This window comes from Schistocerca nitens, chromosome 4, assembly GCF_023898315.1.
Source record: "Schistocerca nitens isolate TAMUIC-IGC-003100 chromosome 4, iqSchNite1.1, whole genome shotgun sequence".
NCBI classification, from domain to species: domain Eukaryota; kingdom Metazoa; phylum Arthropoda; class Insecta; order Orthoptera; family Acrididae; genus Schistocerca; species Schistocerca nitens.
In genome coordinates this window covers 921,116,224-921,135,452 of record NC_064617.1, presented here as the reverse complement: position 1 = coordinate 921,135,452, position 19,229 = coordinate 921,116,224, and the positions used below count along the sequence as shown (strand labels likewise).

The 19,229-nt window shown below is 45.0% G+C and overlaps 1 non-coding gene across 1 annotated transcript; it reads right to left on the bottom strand.

Moving 5' to 3' along the window:
- Positions 1 to 18,237: 18,237 nt before the first annotated feature.
- On the bottom strand, positions 18,238 to 18,311 carry Trnat-ugu (transfer RNA threonine (anticodon UGU)). The gene has a single exon. It is a non-coding gene; the product is annotated as a tRNA-Thr (tRNA).
- Between the last annotated feature and the right edge of the window lie 918 nt (positions 18,312 to 19,229).

Here is a 19,229-nt window from a genome sequence, read left to right as displayed (position 1 = left end):
AAAACCATGGACGCAAGTTGTCAACAAGGCACTGTGCAAGCTGGTGTTGCCTCCATAATGGTGGGGCTGTGTTTACATGGAATGGACTGGATCCTGTGTCCCTCTGAACCACGTGAGACCATTTACAGCCATTCATGGATTTCTTGTTAAAAGAAATTAAATAAATAAATAAATAAATGGAATGTTTATGGATGACAATGCACCATGTCACTGGGTCACAACTGTTCGCAACTGGTTTGAGAAAAATTGTGGACAATTCCACTCTAAGATTTGCCCACCCGGGTTGCCCTACATGAATCCCATCGAACATTTATGGGTATAATCGAGATGTCGGTTCGTCCACAAAGTCCTGCACCAGCTAACTTTCGCAATTATGGACGGCTATCGAGGCAGCATGGCTCATTGTTTCTGCAGGGCATCTTCAACGACTTGAGTCAATTCCACGTCGTGTTGCTGCAAGAGGAGGTCCGGCGCGATATTAGGAGGTATCCTGACCTTTTTGCACCTCAATATTACTAGCAAGACATAACATGTCACTTGCCGGTATCAGGGCGCTATAGTGTAAAAAGGACAGCGTGGATCTTATTGCTTAGCAGACCTACCTTTGTTTTTGCTTTTTTTTTTTTAATTTGACGTCCAAAAGCACCATCCACACCTGTCAAACTTATCTGACTTACCCAAGGAGAAGCTAATTACACTTTGCACGCCAGCCTGAGAATTCTCAGTACGAAAGTACTCAGAAAGTAATACTTCGGTGACGTGGTTACCCTCGTAAATAAACCACAGAAAAGAAAATGGTTCAAATGGCTCTGAGCACTATGGGACTTACCATCTATGGTCATCAGTCCCCTAGAACTTAGAACTACTTAAACCTAACTAACCTAAGGACATCACACAACACCCAGTCATCACGAGGCAGAGAAAAAAAACCACAGACAAAGCTGGAAAAATCTTGATATATTGTTGAGGACCAGTGTGCTCCAGTTCCGCATGTGTACATTCTTTACAGCACTGGGGTAAAGTATCAGCTGCTTCTATCAGAATTCACAGTGTAGTCACGAACGTAACTTCTGCTTCTCTACCCGAAACCACCGATAGACAAGAGAAGTTACCTTTACCAGAAGGCACAGCAATAATCAACCACCATTGTACTACGTCCGCCTGCTTAGCTGAATGGTAAACTGTTCGCCCACTATGCAGCGGGCCCGGGTTCGATTCCCGGCCGGATTGAGATTTTCTCCGCTCGTCGACTGGGTGTTGTGTTATCCTCATCATCCTTTCATCAACCTGAAATAGGACTTGCAATCCGGTGGCCGAACTTCCCCAGATGGGTTCTCCCGACCAATACTCCGAAAATGTCATTTCATTCTACTCTATCTGAGAGTGTACCAGCCGCGCAGGTCTTTATACCACACACCGCCAGGATAGTTTTGGAAATGATGGCACTTTTGCAACGAACACAAAATGACTAAATTCCTTCTCTGTCGCACCAAATGGTCATCAGCGACGCTAGTTACACAACACTGACACAGCACAGTGCGGAATATTAAAGACGATCAACTCACTTTCTTGCACTGCAGCAATGGCATTTCGACTGGCGAGAGATTTGCGCATGTGGCATCGTCTAAGTCTCTGAGAATGTCATCAAGCCAAAAACACAATCACCAAAAAAATTCACTTATTTTGCCATAACCGCAAAGCCGTCTCGCGATACGTCCGCTCGCTTCAGATCGCAGCCACGCTCTCCTGAACAATGAAGCATACTCCCGTCTTCTGCCACACCAGGGCAAAAATGACGTCACCTTACCACCTTTAATAATTATGATTGTTTTTGATATTAGAACACCTTCCGATGTTACCTCCAACTGAGACCATAGCAGAATGATGCCTGCCAGAAATTTACCTCACTCCTAACGATTAGAATCAGTAACACTACCAGGACCTAATTTTTCTCTGACTCTTTACGTTACTCTAAACTCGTCTAACCGTTGATCCAAACCACTCAGTATTTTTTCATTAGGACGTATTTATTATCCACTCGCCAACCTTCTACACTACTGGCCATTAAAATTGCTACACCACGAAGATGACTGCTACGGACGCGAAATTTAACGGACAGGAAGAAGATGCTGTGATATTCAAATGATTAGCTTTTCAGAGCATTCACACAAGGTTGGCGCCATTGGCGACACCTACTACGTGCTGACATGAGGGACGTTTCCAACCGATTTCTCATACACAAACTGCAGTTGACTGGCGTTGCCTGGTGAAACGTTGTTGTGATGCCCCGAGTAAGGAGGTGAAATGCGTACCATCACGTTTCCGACTTTGATAAAGGTCGGATTGTAGCCTTTAGCGATTGCGACATTGCTACTCGCGTTGGTCGAGTTCCAATGACTGTTAGCAGAATATGGAATCGGTGGGTTCCGGAGGTTAATACGAAACGCCGTGCTGGATCCCAAGGGCCTCGTATCACTAGCAGTCAAGATGACAGGCATCTTATCCGCATGGCTGTAACGGGGCGTGCAGCCGCGTCTCGATCCCTGAGTCAACAGATGGGGACGTTTGCAAGACAACGACCATCTGCACGAACAGTTCGACGACTTTTACAGCAGTATGGACTATCAGCTCGGAGACCATGGCTGCGGTTACCCTTGACTTCGCATCACAGACAGGAGCACCTGCGATGGTGTACTCAACGACGAACCTGGGTGCACGAATGGCAAAACGTCATTTTTTCGGATGAATGCAGGTTCCGTTTACAGCATGATGATGTTCGCATCCGTGTTTGGCGACATCGCGGTGAACGCACATTGGAACTGTGTATTCGTCATCGCCATACTTGTGTATCACCCGGCGTGAAGGTATGGTGTGCCATTGGTTACACATCTCGGTCACCTCTTGTTCGCATTGACGACACTTTGAACAGATGTGTTACGACCCGTGGCTCTACCCTTCATTCGATCCCTGCGAAACCCTACATTTCAACAGGATAATGCACGACCACATGTTGCAGGTCCTGTACGGGCCTTTCTGGATACAGAAAATGTTCGACTGCTGCCCTGGCCAGCACATTCTCCAGATCTCTCACCAATTGATAACGTCTGGTCAATGGTGGCCGAGCAACAGGCTCGTCACAATACGCCATTCACTATTCTTGATGAACTGTGGTATCGTGTTGAAGCTGCATGGGCAGCTGTACCTGTACACGCCATCCAAGCTCTGTTTGACTCAATGTCGAGGCGTATCAAGGCCGTTATTACGCCCGGAGGTGGTTGTTTTGGGTACTAATTTCTCCGAATCTATGCACCCAAATTGCGTGAAAATGTAATCACATGTCAATTGTAGTATAATACATTTGCGCAACGAGCCGGCCGTGGTGGTCTAGCGGTTCTAGGCGCTCAGTCAGGAACCGCGCGACTGCTACGCTCGCAGGTTCGAATCCTGCCTCGTTCATGGATGTGTATGATGTCCTTAGGTTAGTTAGGTTTAAGTATTTCTAAGTTCTAGGGGACTTATGACGACAGATGTTGTGTCCCATAGTGCTCAGAGCCATTTGAACCATTTGAACCCAACGAATACCCGTTTGTCACCTGCATTTCTTCTTGGTGTAGCAATTTTATTGGTCAGTAGTGTAACTTTCCAGTAGAGGGGGCTGCGCCCGTGCACCGATGGCTTGCTTTTCTAGGCTAGAACCGCTCCACACCGCGGCACTGGTGGAGCCCAGCTGCCTTGAATAGTCGTGAATTACCCCGTTCTGTGCTGCTGACGTGTATACACGTCTTGCTACGCCGTTCGCCAGGTGTTGTGGACCTGTATATGCGCGCCACTTGGGTTTCCCTACAGTGCTATGGACGCCGGCATGTGTCCTGAGCCGCCTATCTCTCGCTGCTGCAGATGAGTTACTTCCATACCTTGGTGAATAAAATGGTTTAGAGTATTTATCATACAAAATATGCGCCTCATTGGGTGCTAGCGTTTGTAAAAAATCCTCATTTATACATCGTGAACCGTTTATCAGATATGACGATTATTATGATCACATGAATCGCGATGCGCAAGGGAGTGAAAGAGAGCGATGAGCGCGTCCATCCTTCGGATATAAAACCCAGTAACTCTAGAACGAAATGAAAACCCGCCAGGTTAGCCGAGAGCGCTAACGCCTTGCTTCCTGGACTCGGATAGGCGCGCCAGCCCCGGATCGAATCGTCCTGGCGGATTGACGACGACGGCCGGTGTGCCGGCCAGCCTGGATGTGGTTTTTAGGCGGTTTTCCACATCCCCCTAAGTGAATACCATGCTGGTCCCCACGTCCCGCATCAGTTACACGGCTCGCAGACATCTGAACACTTTCGCACTATTCCATGGATTACACTAGTCGCAGACAGTTGGGGTACACTAATTTTGTCCCAGGGGGTACATGGTGACGGCAGGTAGGGCATCCGGCCACCCCTGCCACTAACATTGCCACATCCGATTAACCATGCCGACCCTGCGTATCTGCGGGAAAAAAGGCACAAGCAAAACAAAAGAACTCTAGAACGAAATGAGATATCCTTCTCCTGTAAATTAAAAATAAAATTTCTGTAACTTATCAACATTTCATTCCCTGCAATACGTCAGCTAAAATCAACCATACGCAAAGCTTACACAAAGCCTTTTTACCTCTGTGAACTCTTTAAAATTTCGTGCAGTGTTTTACTTAATTTGATGCAGCACAGTAAGTATCACGGATAAAGAAAGGAATCCAGTTCTTTATCGAGTGAAATTTTTTCACCTAACAGTTTTAGAAAATGATAAGTATTTCATATCGGCTGGAACGCTGTCCTGAGAACAGGCACCAGCATTTGGCGGGTAGTTCAGCCATAACAAAAGCCGCCGCTGCATGGAATACAAGGGGCACGTCTGTAGCAGCGAAAGGGTTGAGACGACCCAGCCGATTTAAAACGTAAAATGAAATTCTCTATGCAACTGGATATGCTATTGCTTGCTTATATTTTCTTTAATTAGTGTAACTTACTCAATCGTGGACTAGGAGTACAATGACTGTAGGCAGTGGACATCAATATCGCTGCCACGTCTCATACTCATTTATAATTCTTGCTGCTGGTCATTGTTTGGGGAACTAAAGAGATTATACACTCCTGGAAATGGAAAAAAGAACACATTGACACCGGTGTGTCAGACCCACCATACTTGCTCCGGACACTGCGAGAGGGCTGTACAAGCAATGATCACACGCACAGCACAGCGGACACACCAGGAACCGCGGTGTTGGCCGTCGAATGGCGCTAGCTGCGCAGCATTTGTGCACCGCCGCAGTCAGTGTCAGCCAGTTTGCCGTGGCATACGGAGCTCCATCGCAGTCTTTAACACTGGTAGCATGCCGCGACAGCGTGGACATGAACCATGTGTGCAGTTGACGGACTTTGAGCGAGGGCGTATAGTGGGCATGCGGGAGGCCGGGTGGACGTACCGCCGAATTGCTCAACACGTGGGGCGTGAGGTCTCCACAGTACATCGATGTTGTCGCCAGTGGTCGGCGGAAGGTGCACGTGCCCGTCGACCTGGGACCGGACCGCAGCGACGCACGGATGCACGCCAAGACCGTAGGATCCTACGCAGTGCCGTAGGGGACCGCACCGCCACTTCCCAGCAAATTAGGGACACTGTTGCTCCTGGGGTATCGGCGAGGACCATTCGCAACCGTCTCCATGAAGCTGGGCTACGGTCCCGCACACCGTTAGGCCGTCTTCCGCTCACGCCCCAACATCGTGCAGCCCGCCTCCAGTGGTGTCGTGACAGGCGTGAATGGAGGGACGAATGGAGACGTGTCGTCTTCAGCGATGAGAGTCGCTTCTGCCTTGGTGCCAATGATGGTCGTATGCGTGTTTGGCGCCGTGCAGGTGAGCGCCACAATCAGGACTGCATACGACCGAGGCACACAGGGCCAACACCCGGCATCATGGTGTGGGGAGCGATCTCCTACACTGGCCGTACACCACTGGTGATCGTCGAGGGGACACTGAATAGTGCACGGTACATCCAAACCGTCATCGAACCCATCGTTCTACCATTCCTAGACCGGCAAGGGAACTTGCTGTTCCAACAGGACAATGCACGTCCGCATGTATCCCGTGCCACCCAACGTGCTCTAGAAGGTGTAAGTCAACTACCCTGGCCAGCAAGATCTCCGGATCTGTCCCCCATTGAGCATGTTTGGGACTGGATGAAGCGTCGTCTCACGCGGTCTGCACGTCCAGCACGAACGCTGGTCCAACTGAGGCGCCAGGTGGAAATGGCATGGCAAGCCGTTCCACAGGACTACATCCAGCATCTCTACGATCGTCTCCATGGGAGAATAGCAGCCTGCATTGCTGCGAAAGGTGGATATACACTGTACTAGTGCCGACATTGTGCATGCTCTGTTGCCTGTGTCTATGTGCCTGTGGTTCTGTCAGTGTGATCATGTGATGTATCTGACCCCAGGAATGTGTCAATAAAGTTTCCCCTTCCTGGGACAATGAATTCACAGTGTTCTTATTTCAATTTCCAGGGGTGTACAATGAAGAATGACAAAAATGAGAAATAGATCTAATTTAGACTTAAATGTTAGCGAGTATTTTCTGAAAGTAATTGTCTTGAATCTGTGGCGGGTACAGATGGGGGTCCCAACGCCCCCGCTCCCCCCTCCTCCCCTCAGTCCCTTGCGGGGCGGCCCGCATTGCCACGCGCGCCGCCCCTGCAAGTTAGTCCGCACGCTATTCCTGAGTTTTGTTATACCGGAGCCAAGGTAACCCCTGAGGGCCGGCAACCCACATTACACCACAGACGACGATGTTGTCTATGCTCAAAGGCGTACCCAAAAGCACCATGGTAAACACCGGCTATTTACACATAAGGTAATGGAAACAGACATTCCGAGCACTACTTCCTGCAGGGGGAGCTCGAGCCACGGCCTGCATCAAGTATCACTACGCCGAAATCTGATTGACGGGAGACAGCTATTTAGGTGCTAGAACCAGGCCCGAAGTTCAGTTCACGCTGGTCTTACGTTAAATCAATAAGTGGATCGAAACAGCATATCCACTCTGCGATGATAATGGCACTGAAACAGAGGATGACATGCGTAAAGCTGAAATACTAAACACCTTTTTCCAAAACTGTTTCACAGAGGAAGACCGCAGTGCCGTTCTTTCTCTAAATCCTCGCACGAACGAAAAAATCGCTGACATCGAAATAAGTGTCGAAGGAATAGAAAAGCAACTGAAATCACTCAACAGAGGAAAGTCCACTGGACCTGACGGGATATCAATTCGATTCTACACAGAGTACGCGAAAGAACTTGCCCCCCTTCTAACAGCCGTGTACCGCAAGTCTCTAGAGGAACGGAAGGTTCCAAATAATTGGAAAAGAGCACAGGTAGTTCCAGTTTTCAAGAAGGGTCGTCGAGCAGATGCGCAAAACTGTAGGCCTATATCTGTGACATCGATCTGTTGTAGAATTTTAGAACATGTTTTTCTGATCGCGTATCATGTCATTTCAGAATCTACTCTGTAGGAATCAACATGGATTCCGGAAAAAGCGATCGTGTGGGACCCAACTCGCTTTATTTGTTCATGAGGCCCAGAAAATATTAGATACAGGCTCCCAGGTAGATGCCATTTTCCTTGACTTCCGTAAGGCGTTCGATACAGTTCCGCACTGTCGCCTGATAAACAAAGTAAGAGCCTACGGAATATCAGACCAGCTGTGCGGCTGCATTGAAGACTTTTTAGAAAACAGAACACAGCATGTTGTTCTCAATGGAGAGACGTCTACAGACGTTAAAGTAACCTCTGACGTGCCAAAGAGGAGTGTTATGGGACCATTGCTTTTCACAATATGTATAAATGACCTAGTAAATAGTGTCGGAAGTTCCATGCGGCTTTTCCCGGATGATGCTGTAGTATACAGAGAAGTTGCAGCATTAGAAAATTGCAGCGAAAATGCAGGAAGATCTGCAGCGGATAGGCACTTGGTGCAGGAAGTGCCAACTGACCCATAACATAGACAAATGTAGTGTATTGCGAATGCATAGGAAGAAGGATCCTTTATTGTATTATTATACGATAGCGAAACAAACACTGGTAGCAGTTCCTTCTGTAAAATATCTAGGAGTATGCGTACGGAACGATTTGAAGTGGAAGGATTATATAAAATTAATTGTTGGTAATGCGGGTGCCAGGTTGAGATTCATTGGGAGAGTCCTTAGAAAATGTAGTCCATCAACAAAGGAGGTGGCTTACAAAACACTCGTTCGACCTATACCTGAGTATTGCTCATCGGTGTGGGATCCGTACCAGGTCGGCTTGACAGAGGAGATAGAGAAGATCCAAAGAAGAGCGGTGCGTTTCGTCACAGGGTTATTTGGTAAGCGTGATAGCGTTACGTAGATGTTTAGCAAACTCAAGTGGCAGACTCTGCAAGAGAGGCGCTCTGCATCGCGGTGTAGCTTGCTGTCCCGGTTTCGAGAGGGTGCGTTTCTAGATGAGGTATCGAATATATTGCTTCCCCCTACTTATACTTCCCGAGGAGATCACGAATGTAAGATTAGAGAGATTCGAGCGCGCACGGAGTCTTTCCGGCAGCCGGTCTTCCCGCGAACCATACGCGACTGGAACAGGAAAGGCAGGTAATGACAGTGGCACGTAAAGTGCTCTCCGCCACACACCGTTGGGTGGCTTGCGGAGGATAAATGTAGATGTAGATGCCGACCACTTGTACTGCAACCGTCGAAGATTACGTCTTCGTCTCGGAATCGGACTTTTACTAGTGTGTGAGTGTGTTACCACGAACCTTTGTGGAAAATAAGAAGTGAACTTTTGTTTGCCTCCATTAGGAGACTAATTCGTTATTGTTACCTTTAGTTTGTATGTTCAGTCATCAATTTTGTGAAACATCAATAAAAGTTGTGTTGTGAAAAATTGCGAATTGTCAGTCACAACACGTTTCTTTCGTCAGTCGACTCTACTGAATCGAGTTATCGAGTAGCTGTACTTTCCTATGTAACACACCCGTCCGCGTCATCGTCTTTTATACGTTTCTGTCTCGCACGCAGATAGCTAACACATACCTACGAGAAAAGTCGCTGCCGTTCTAGTGATCTCGGAATGTTATTCTGTCTGGCATTTGTTCGAGAAAAGTCACGAATATTCTACTGCTTTCTTGTACAGAGAACCTTCGATACTAGTATAATCAGTTTAAATAAAGCTTCCTTAAACTTTGCATGTGACTTGATTATTTTTTACTAAGGTAAAAGTAAAGGTAGCTCAAGATATCTTTAGCACCCCCTCCTTGAGGTTTTTCTGCATCCGCCGCTGTCTTGAATGTAGCCGTATATGAAAGTGAAATGTGGATGATAAACAGTACAGTACTTTATGGACTGTAAGACGCTACATGCTATAAGATACACATTAATGTTTAAGAAATTTACAAAAATAAAATTTTTACAATTTTTATTACATTGTAAAGCCAGACTAAAAAGGAAATGTTCGTTTATGAAACTGAAACAGAACTGACTTTTAAATACTCTGAGAAATGTCATCTGAATTTTCTTCTTCTTCTTCGTCGTGATCGCTGCCTTCTTCATGTATAAGATGGTCTTCACTGTCATCGAGGGTGTTACTTATGCCGCACTTCTTGAAAGATTGAACAATAACATCTCGCACTCCAGACCACGACTGTTTTACCCACTGACACACTTGTTTGATTGTAGGTCGTTTTAACGCCCTCTTCGACCCGAATTCATGTTGGATTTCATCCATCATCTATTTCTTCAATTCCTCTCTCATACACACTTTAAATGGTTTATTTATCGAGCCATCAAGGGGTTGCAATGTTGAAGTAAGTCCTCCTGGAATAACAGCAAGTTCTGTATTTCCCTGCATCAGTTTCGCTTTCACGGAATTTTTCAAATGAGTATTAAACTGATATAGCACTAGAAGAGAACTCTTCTTCAATAAATCACATTTCCTTTTCTGCCACTGTCTGCCATAATTTCATACCACCCTCGTGCATCCAACCCTTGTCATGATCGTGGACAACACCTGGCGGTATATCAGAAGGTTTGGCATTGTTTTGGGCTTGAAAATGATCACTGGACTGAGTTTAGTACCGTCAGCACAGGAACGAAAGGACAACAGTATAGTGCATTTTTTCGTCTCCGCTTGTTGTTGTAGTTACAATTTTGGCATCTTTCGTGGCAACAGTTTTGTTTCTCTGGACATCAAATGTCAGAGGAGTTTCGTCCATATTCGCTATTTGGCTTAGTTCCACCCTGGTTTTCTTTGGTTGTTGAATAATAAAGCGATGGAAAGATATTTTCTCTTCATAATCTTGTGGCATTTTCTGAGATTTTTTGGCTTTGTTTTGCATACTGAGTCCATGACGCTTCTTAAACCTGTAGTAGGGTGACCAACTTCTTTAAAAGAAAACGAGGGTACTTATATCCTTGACAAAAAAATAAGGAAATTAAGAGGACGGCGCAGTTTCACCAAGAATCAAAGCAGTATTTGTGAAAGATAAAAATTTAATTACATATCGCAAATACTTACACATAATTTGCAACATATTTTGGCTAAGTCAGTAGTTTTATATCATTTTTAGCAAATTCAAAGAATTCACTGCATGAATAAGGAAAACTACCCCTATTCTTTACATCTGTCCACTTATTATTGATAAGAGAAAATAATCTCTCGGTGTGAGCATTACTCCCTGATATATCTATAAAATAAACTACCAGCTTACCCAAGTTTTCAACATTCACATTATTCGATTTGAAGCTTTTATCCGTTTCTGGCTAACGCTACCCTTTATAGAGACAGCACATTTAATTGCATCATTGGAACTACAAACTTCCTCATATAATTCCTCCTCATTCACGCAATCCAGCTTCACACATACCACAACTTCAAGCATGTCATAGTGAGATTGAACACTTTGAACCATCATCAGATTCCTTAACTGAGTAAGAATTTAAAGAATCACAGAACTCGATGAGGTAATTCTCACTAGTAGATTTGAAATTTGAATCAAGGACAGTGGCTAACAGTTCATGAGTACCATTACCAAAAACTCTATCTTGCCTTCTCTGTCTAACTTCACTAATAAGTAACTGTACAGCTCCATGGGAATCCATAATACTAAGATCGAAATTCGCTAAATATTTGGCTTTTTTTAATAAAAACATTGCCAGCATTCACAAAGAAATTAATATAAGCCTGAAAAAAATGTGTCTACTTCTGTATTTTCGTTGCAAAAATACTTTTTCAAAACTTTAGCACAGTCTTAATCATCTACGCTCTTAAAATAGCTTTTTATAGGCTCTTAATTTTTTAAAAGTCTTTCTGCAATAGGTGTGAGAGATAACTATTTAGTGTTTACATGTTGTGTGACTTCAGCCCATTCAAAGAAAACACACATTAAAAAAATAGATTTTATCGTTACCCTTCGTTTGGCAGACGGGGAACAGTGACTGTATATTTTTAATACTAACACTTCATCATCTACATACTGCAGACAATTGCATGCACGTTTCATGGCATTATAAAGCACATCTTTAAAACAACTGGTTTTGAGAATTTTTTCAGTCTCATTACTTAATAGTTTCATGACTGAATGGTGCTTGCCGTAAGTTATATTGGCACTGCTAGCACTTTATGATGATATATTACTGACATTCAAATTATTTGACTTTAGTGAGTTTTTTAACAACCAGTGGGCATCCATTGCAGTTCGATCTGCCTGTTCGAAATCCCACAGTTGTTTTGAATTCCACTAAAGGGGTCAAAATATCGCATTAAAACTGGAAACATTTTCCTGTTTAGGTGATTGGAGGCATCTGTTGCTAAAGAAAAGAACATGCTACACTTTTTGGGGTCATTTAAAACTTCCAAAATATCTTTCACACTTCTTGGGACCAATACGTTCATTACTATCATTTCAGCTTTAGCCTGCCCGCAAATACACTACTGGCCATTAAAATTGCTACACCACGAAGATGACGTGCTACAGACGCGAAATTTAACCGACAGGAAGAAGATGCTGTGATACGAAAATGATTAGCTTTTCAGAGCACTCACAGAGGGTTGGCGCCGGTGGCGACACCTACAACGTGCTCACATGAGGAAATTTTCCAACCAATTTCTCATACACAAACAGCAGTTGACCGGCGTTGCCTGGTGAAACGTTGTTGTGATGACTCATGTAAGGAGGAGAAATGGGTACCATCACGTTTCCGACTTTGATAAAGGTCGGATTGTAGCCTGTAGCGATTGCGGTTTATCGTATCGCGACATTGCTGCTCGCGTTGGTCGAGATCCAATGACTGTTAGCAGAATATGGAATCTGTGGGTTCAGGAGGGTAATACGGAACGCCGTGCTGGGTCCCAACGGCCTCGTATCAGTAGCAGTCGAGATGACAGCCATATCATCCGCATGGCTGTAACGGATCGTGAAGCCACGTCTCGATCCCCGAGTCAACAGATGGGGACGTTTGCAAGACAACCACCATCTTCACGAACAGTTCGACGACGTTTGCAGCAGCATGGACTTTCAACTCGGAGACCATGGCTGCGGTTACCCTTGACGCTGCATAACAGACAGGAGCGCCTGAGACGGTGTACTCAGCGTCGAACCTGGTTACACGAATGGTTAAACGACATTTTTTTTTCGGATGAATCCAGGTTCTGTTTACAGCATCTTGATGGTCTCATCCATGTTTGGCGACATCGCGGTGAACGCACATTGGAAGCGTGTATTCGTCATCGCCATACTGGCGTATCACCCAGCGTGATGGTATGGGGTGCCATTGGTTACAAGTCTCGGTCACCTCTTGTTCGCATTGACGGCACTTTGAACAGTGTACGTTACATTTCAGATGTGTTACGGCCCGTGGCTCTACCCTTCATTCGATCCCTGCGCAACCCTACATTTCAGCAGGATAATGCACGAGAGCATGTTGCAGGTGCTATACGGGCCTTTCTGGATACAGAAAATGTTCGACTGATGCCTTGGCCAGCACATTCTCCAGATCTCTCACCAATTGATAACGTCTGGTCAATGGTGGCCGAGCAAGTGGCTCGTCACAATACGCCAGTCACTACTCTTGATGAACTGTGGTATCGCGTTGAAGCTGCATCGGCAGCTGTACCTGTACACACCATCTGTTTGACTCATTGCCCAGGCGTATCAAGGCCGTTATTACGGCCAGCGGTGGTTGTTGTGGGTACTGATTTCTCAGGATCTATGCACCCAAATTGCGTGAAAATGTAATCACATGTCAGTTCTACTATAATATATTTATCCAATGAATACCCGTTTATCATCTGCATTTCTTCTTGGTGTAGCAATTTTAATGGCCAGTGGTGTATTTTTTAGATACATAATAATAACAGTTTATTACCTGAAGTAATAATGTGCTGTACACAATCGTTCTTGCGATTCTAAACTCAAGTTTCCAGATTGAGCAGTTTGCTTTATAAACATTTGACAGTGCTGGTCCAATCCAGGAATATAAAACTTCCCTCTTCGTAAGATATGTACACATATATTCCGGTTTCTTTTTTGGTGGCGTTTTAGCTTCATCCTCGCTGCCCATCATAAAATCGGGAACAACAGTTCACAGTAAGCACTGGCGCTGAAACGAAGTCACTTGTAACCACCAAGCGTCGGTTTACCATTTATAAGATAATCGATTAGATATAATATCGATATAGAAACATTTGTTTCTGCTGTCCAACGAATTCTGAACGTGCTCGCAAAATCGAAATGATTGAAAAATATTTGTACATTCATAAAAATGGTAAAAATTGGAGAAAACCGCTCAATGAGCCTGAAAATACGGGAGCCGGGAGATTATGAAAAAATGTGTTCAAATACAGGAGATCCCGGGAAATAGGGAGAGATGGTCACCCTAACCTGTTGCACTATCCAGCTCCACCCTTAAAAGTCTGTTAAGCTCCACAGTAGCTCTAGCTTACGAATTTGTATTTGAATCATTTTTGTATGAATGCCAATGACATTTTGACGCGTGTCCTTGAATCAAATTCAGTACGTCATCTGGTAGTTTTGGTCATTTTTCATTCAGTCCCCTAATGCACATTTAGTTATCCTCATATTCTTCAGTTCTTCATTAATAGCTCGCCAATCGCGAATGGTTTTTTTCTGTTGGTGGAGGACCGAAATGGCGTTCAGCTGCTCTGTTTCCATGTTATTCTGCATACGCTATTACTTTCAATTTATAACCCGCATAATATGAACACCTTTGTTTTTTTCGTTACAAAACTAGCTACTAACAAAAATATTGTGCTGTTACCGACAACACAAATCACTTTCAATTCAAGTTCACTGGGACCGTAGACTGCAATGGCGCATCATAAGATAGTGTTCTAGGTTTGTGATAGCGGAGCGGGAGGGAATCCCCGCAACTCATGTTCGTCTCATTGGTGCACTGCTGCTGCCAGTTTTTTCATTGTTGCCAGATAAAAATAGTTTTCCCGCGGCATCGCATATATGGCCATTTTTAAGACTGGCAAAAAGTTTAAATCAAACGCTGGACATTTTTATATTAATTTCGAGAATAAGGCGTACCTGAATTTTGGAGGCAGTTTTTCGAAGAGAAAAGAGCGTATTATAGTCCGTAAAATGAATAGGCAAGAACAGAACAGAAACTTTTGAAATCTGGTGCTGCAGAAGATTGGATGGGTAGATCGGAAAACTAATGGAAAGGTACTGACTCGTATCCAGCCGTGTGGCAAGATATCGAACTGCGTACGTTCGGAAAGATTCTATGGCTCAGTGCGGCACAATAGTCTCTTTCAGCAAACGGAATTACTACACTGTCCTTTTGGTAGTGAGCTCCAATTGTTAGATGAAGCTGCCATCACAGTGTCGTGTCATCAAGTCTGCTCTTAGGTGTCTCTTTCCTCCCTTCGCTCCACGTAAAGTTGTACTACTGGCCATTAAAATTGCTACACCAAGAAGAAATACAGATGACAAACGGGTATTCATTGGACAAATACATTATACTAGAACTGACATGTGATTACATTTTCACGCAATTTGGGTGCATAGATCCTGAGAAATCAGTACCCACAACAACCACCGCTGGCCGTAATAACGGCCTTGATACGCGTGGGCATTGAGTCAAACAGAGCTTGGATGGCGTGTACAGGTACAGCTGCCTATGCAGCTTCAACACGATACCACAGCTCATCAAGAGTAGTGACTGGAGTATTGTGACGAGCCACTTGCTCGGCCACCATTGACCAGACGTTATCAATTGGTGATAGAAAAAAAATGGTTCAAATGGCTCTGAGCACTATGGGACTCAACATCTGAGGTCATCAGTCCCCTAGAACTTAGAACTACTTAAACCTAACTAGCCTAAGGACAACACACACATCCATGCCCGAGGCAGGATTCGAACCTGCGACCGTAGCGGTCGCGCGGTTCCAGACTGTAGCGCCAGAACCGCTCGGCCACCAGCGGCCGGCAATTGGTGATAGATCTGGAGAATGTGCTGGCCAGGGCAGCAGTCGAAGATTTTCTGTATCCAGAAAGGCCCGTACAGGACCTGCAACATGTGGTCGTGCATTATCCTGCTGAAATGTAGGGTTTCGCAGGGATCGAATGAAGGGTAGAGCCACGGGTCGTAACACATCTGAAATGTAACGTCCACTGTTCAAAGTGCTGTCATTGCGAACAAGAGGTGACCGAGACGTGTAACCAATGGCACACCATACCATCACGCCGGGTGATACGCCAGTATGGCGATGACGAATACACACTTCCAATGTGCGTTCACCGCGATGTCGCCAAACACGAATGCGAACATCATGATGCTGTAAACAGAAGCTGGATTCATCCGAAAAGATGACGTTTCGCCGTTCGTGCACCCAGTTTCGTCGTTGAATACACCATCTCAGGCGCTCCTGTCTGTGATGCAGCGTCAAGGGTACCCGCAGCCATGGTCTCTGACCTGACAGTCGATGCTGCTGCAAACGTCGTCGAACTGTTCGTGCAATGGTTGTTGTATTGCAAAACGTCCCCATCTGTTGGCTCAGGGATCGAGACGTGGCTGCACGATCCGTTACAGCCATGTGGATAAGATGCCTGTCATCTCGACTACTAGTGATACGAGGCCGTTGGGATCCAGCACGGCGTTCCGTATTACCCTCCTAAACCCACCGATTCCATATTCTGCTTACAGTCATTGGATCTCGACCAATGCGAATAGCAATGTTGCGATACGATAAACCGCAATCACGATAGGCTAGAATCCGACCTTTATCAAAGTCGGAAACGTGATGGTACGCATTTCTCCTCCTTACACGAGGCATCACAACAACGTTTCACCAGGCAACGCCGGTCAACTGCTGTTTGTGTATGAGAAATCGGTTGGAAACTTTCCTCATGTGAGCACGTTGTAGGTGTCGCCACCGGCGCCAACCTTGTGTGAATGCTCTGAAAAGCTAATCATTTGCATATCACAGCATCTTCTTCCTGTCGGTTAAATTTCGCGTCTGTAGCACGTCATCATCGTGGTGTAGCAATTTTAATGGCCAGTAGCGTAGAATTATCGTGTTCATTGGCTGAGTGAAATGTACCCCCTCTTTTACTCCTTTAAAGAATGTACAGTTTTAATTATTTTTTTGTCAATATTTTCGGTTTCCCGAGGAATCCTTTATCCATTGTTTCGGTTTTTACCGATGATTTGTGAGTTCGACTTCTCCAACTTCTGAAGTGAAACGCGCCGAAATTCTCGGTACTTCCTTCTACGTTCCTCGTACTCTTCCCACATGTCGGATACGTTTTGAGCTTAGGCAGCACCAAGTCCCAGTCAGTTGTCTTTAAACTGCATATTCGATTCATCAGTGGGTTCCCTACATCATGATATCGACAAGCCGATGTGAATACTATAGCGATTTTGTTACTCCTCGTTAGAGTGTCGCCAATATGTCATGGTACTACGTTAGAAGAGTTGTTATTATTCGCAGGAATGGTTCAAATGGCTCTAAGCACTATGGGACTTGACATCTGAGGTCATCAGTCCCTTAGTCTTAGAATTATTTAAACCTAACTAAACTAAGGACATCACAGACATCCATGCCCAGGCAGGAGTCGAACCTGCGACCGTAGCAGCAGCTAGTTTCCGGTCTGAAGCGCCTAGAACCGCTCGGCCACAGCGGCCGGCATTCGCAGGAATAACATTAATATTTATTGACGTGATGCGTGATCGTGATGGGTAGATGGGTTAAATAACTTGAACATGACTGGAAACCTAACTCGTTATAGTGGTAGGCTGCTCTTTACGTCCTTGCTCCGCCCATCTTGTATTATTTTGCTGCCTAGGTACCAGAATTCCTCAACTTCTTCTTCTTCGTGGTGACCAATCCTGATTTTAACTTTCTCGCTGTTTTCATTACTTTCGTCTTTCTTCGATTTACTCTCAGTCTATATTCTGTACTCATTAATCTGCTCATTCCATTCAACATGTGTCGAAGTTCTTCTTCACTTTGACTGAGGATGGAAATGTCGTCAGCTATTCTTATCACTGATGTCCTTTCATCTTGGATTTTAATTCCGCAGTCTTAAACCTGGGCGAGAGACTACATCCCTGTCTTACACCCTTTTTAATCAGAGCACTTCGTTGTTGGTCTTCCATGTTATTCTTTCCACCTGGCTCTTGTACATGTTGTATATTACCCGTCTTTCCTTATAGGTTACCCATATTTTTCTCAGAATTTCGAACATAACGCATTGTTTCATGCTGTCGAATGCTTTGCGAAGATCGACATATAGTACGAACGTGTCTTGATTTTTTTTAATGTCTTGCTTCCATTATCAAGCGTTAAGTCAGAATCACCTCTGTGACGCCTTTACCTTTCCTAAAGCCAAACTAATCGCCATAAAACAGAACCTCAACTTTCTTTTCCATTCTTCTTTATATTATTGTTGTCAGCAGCTTGGATGCATGAGCTACTGAGATGATTGTGCGATAATTATCGCGCTTATCGGCTCTTGAAATCTTCGTAATTGTGTGGATGATGTTTTTCCGAAAGTCTGATGGCATATCACCAATCCCAGACATTCTACACACCAACGTGAATAGTGGCTTTAAATGATAATTAATTGAAACCTTCAACTGTAGACAGGTGTTGTTGATATACATCGATGGGGACAGCTGAAAATGTGTGCCCCGACCGGGACTCGAACCCAGGATCTCCTGCTTACATGGCAGACGCTCTAACCATCTGAGCCACCGAGGTCACAGATGAACAGCGCGACTGCAGCGACTTCTCGCTTGCATGCTTCCCGTGAGACCCACATTCCCAACTGTCCACAATCTACATACGTAATGTACCTAATAGATATTTGCCCATCCACTCATTACTCGCGCACACTAAGGTGACGATTCCCGTAAGAGTTCAGGCACCTGTGAGCATGGCCATTGACCTTAGTCTGTGCGAATGTGCATATTGCCCAGTAACCATTTTTCTTCTCCTTCCCCTACAATCGCATTCCAGTCCCCCATGATTACTGAATTTTCATCTCCATTTATGTACTAAACATCCGTTCAATGCCCTCATGTACTTTATGTATCTTTCCATCTTCTGCTTGCGACGTCGGCATGAATACCCGAACAATCGTCGTCGGAGTTGGTTTGCTGTCGATTCTGATGAGAACAACCTATGAGTGAACTACTCACAGTATCTTACTCTCTGATGTACCTTCCTATTTATAACGAATTCTACTCCTGTTACACCATTTTCTGCTGCTGCTGATATTACCCTATACTCACCTTTTTGTGGCGGCGTTCGTAGCGACAAACAATTCGCTGTAGAAACGGCTTACGAAGTCACCGCCACACTTTTAATAGCGGGCCGACCGGTCCGCTGGAACAGTGAACAGAAAGATGAAAACCCAAACACTCTGATTAAATAAAAGTCGGTACTTATCTTTATTAACGAAGATACAGAAACACAGTAGTGAACTCCATGTCTACAGAGATCTGTCTAATTCGAGTCGGAGCGGCTAGGTCAGCGTCGGCTGATGACAAACAACAAATCAGCTGCGATGAACACACAACTGACTAGCAAGTACACAATTCGGTGGCGAGTATACAACTGAGCGGCGAATACAGAACTGTCTTAGCGTCGCGACTCCAGCGCTTAAGAAGCCAGAAG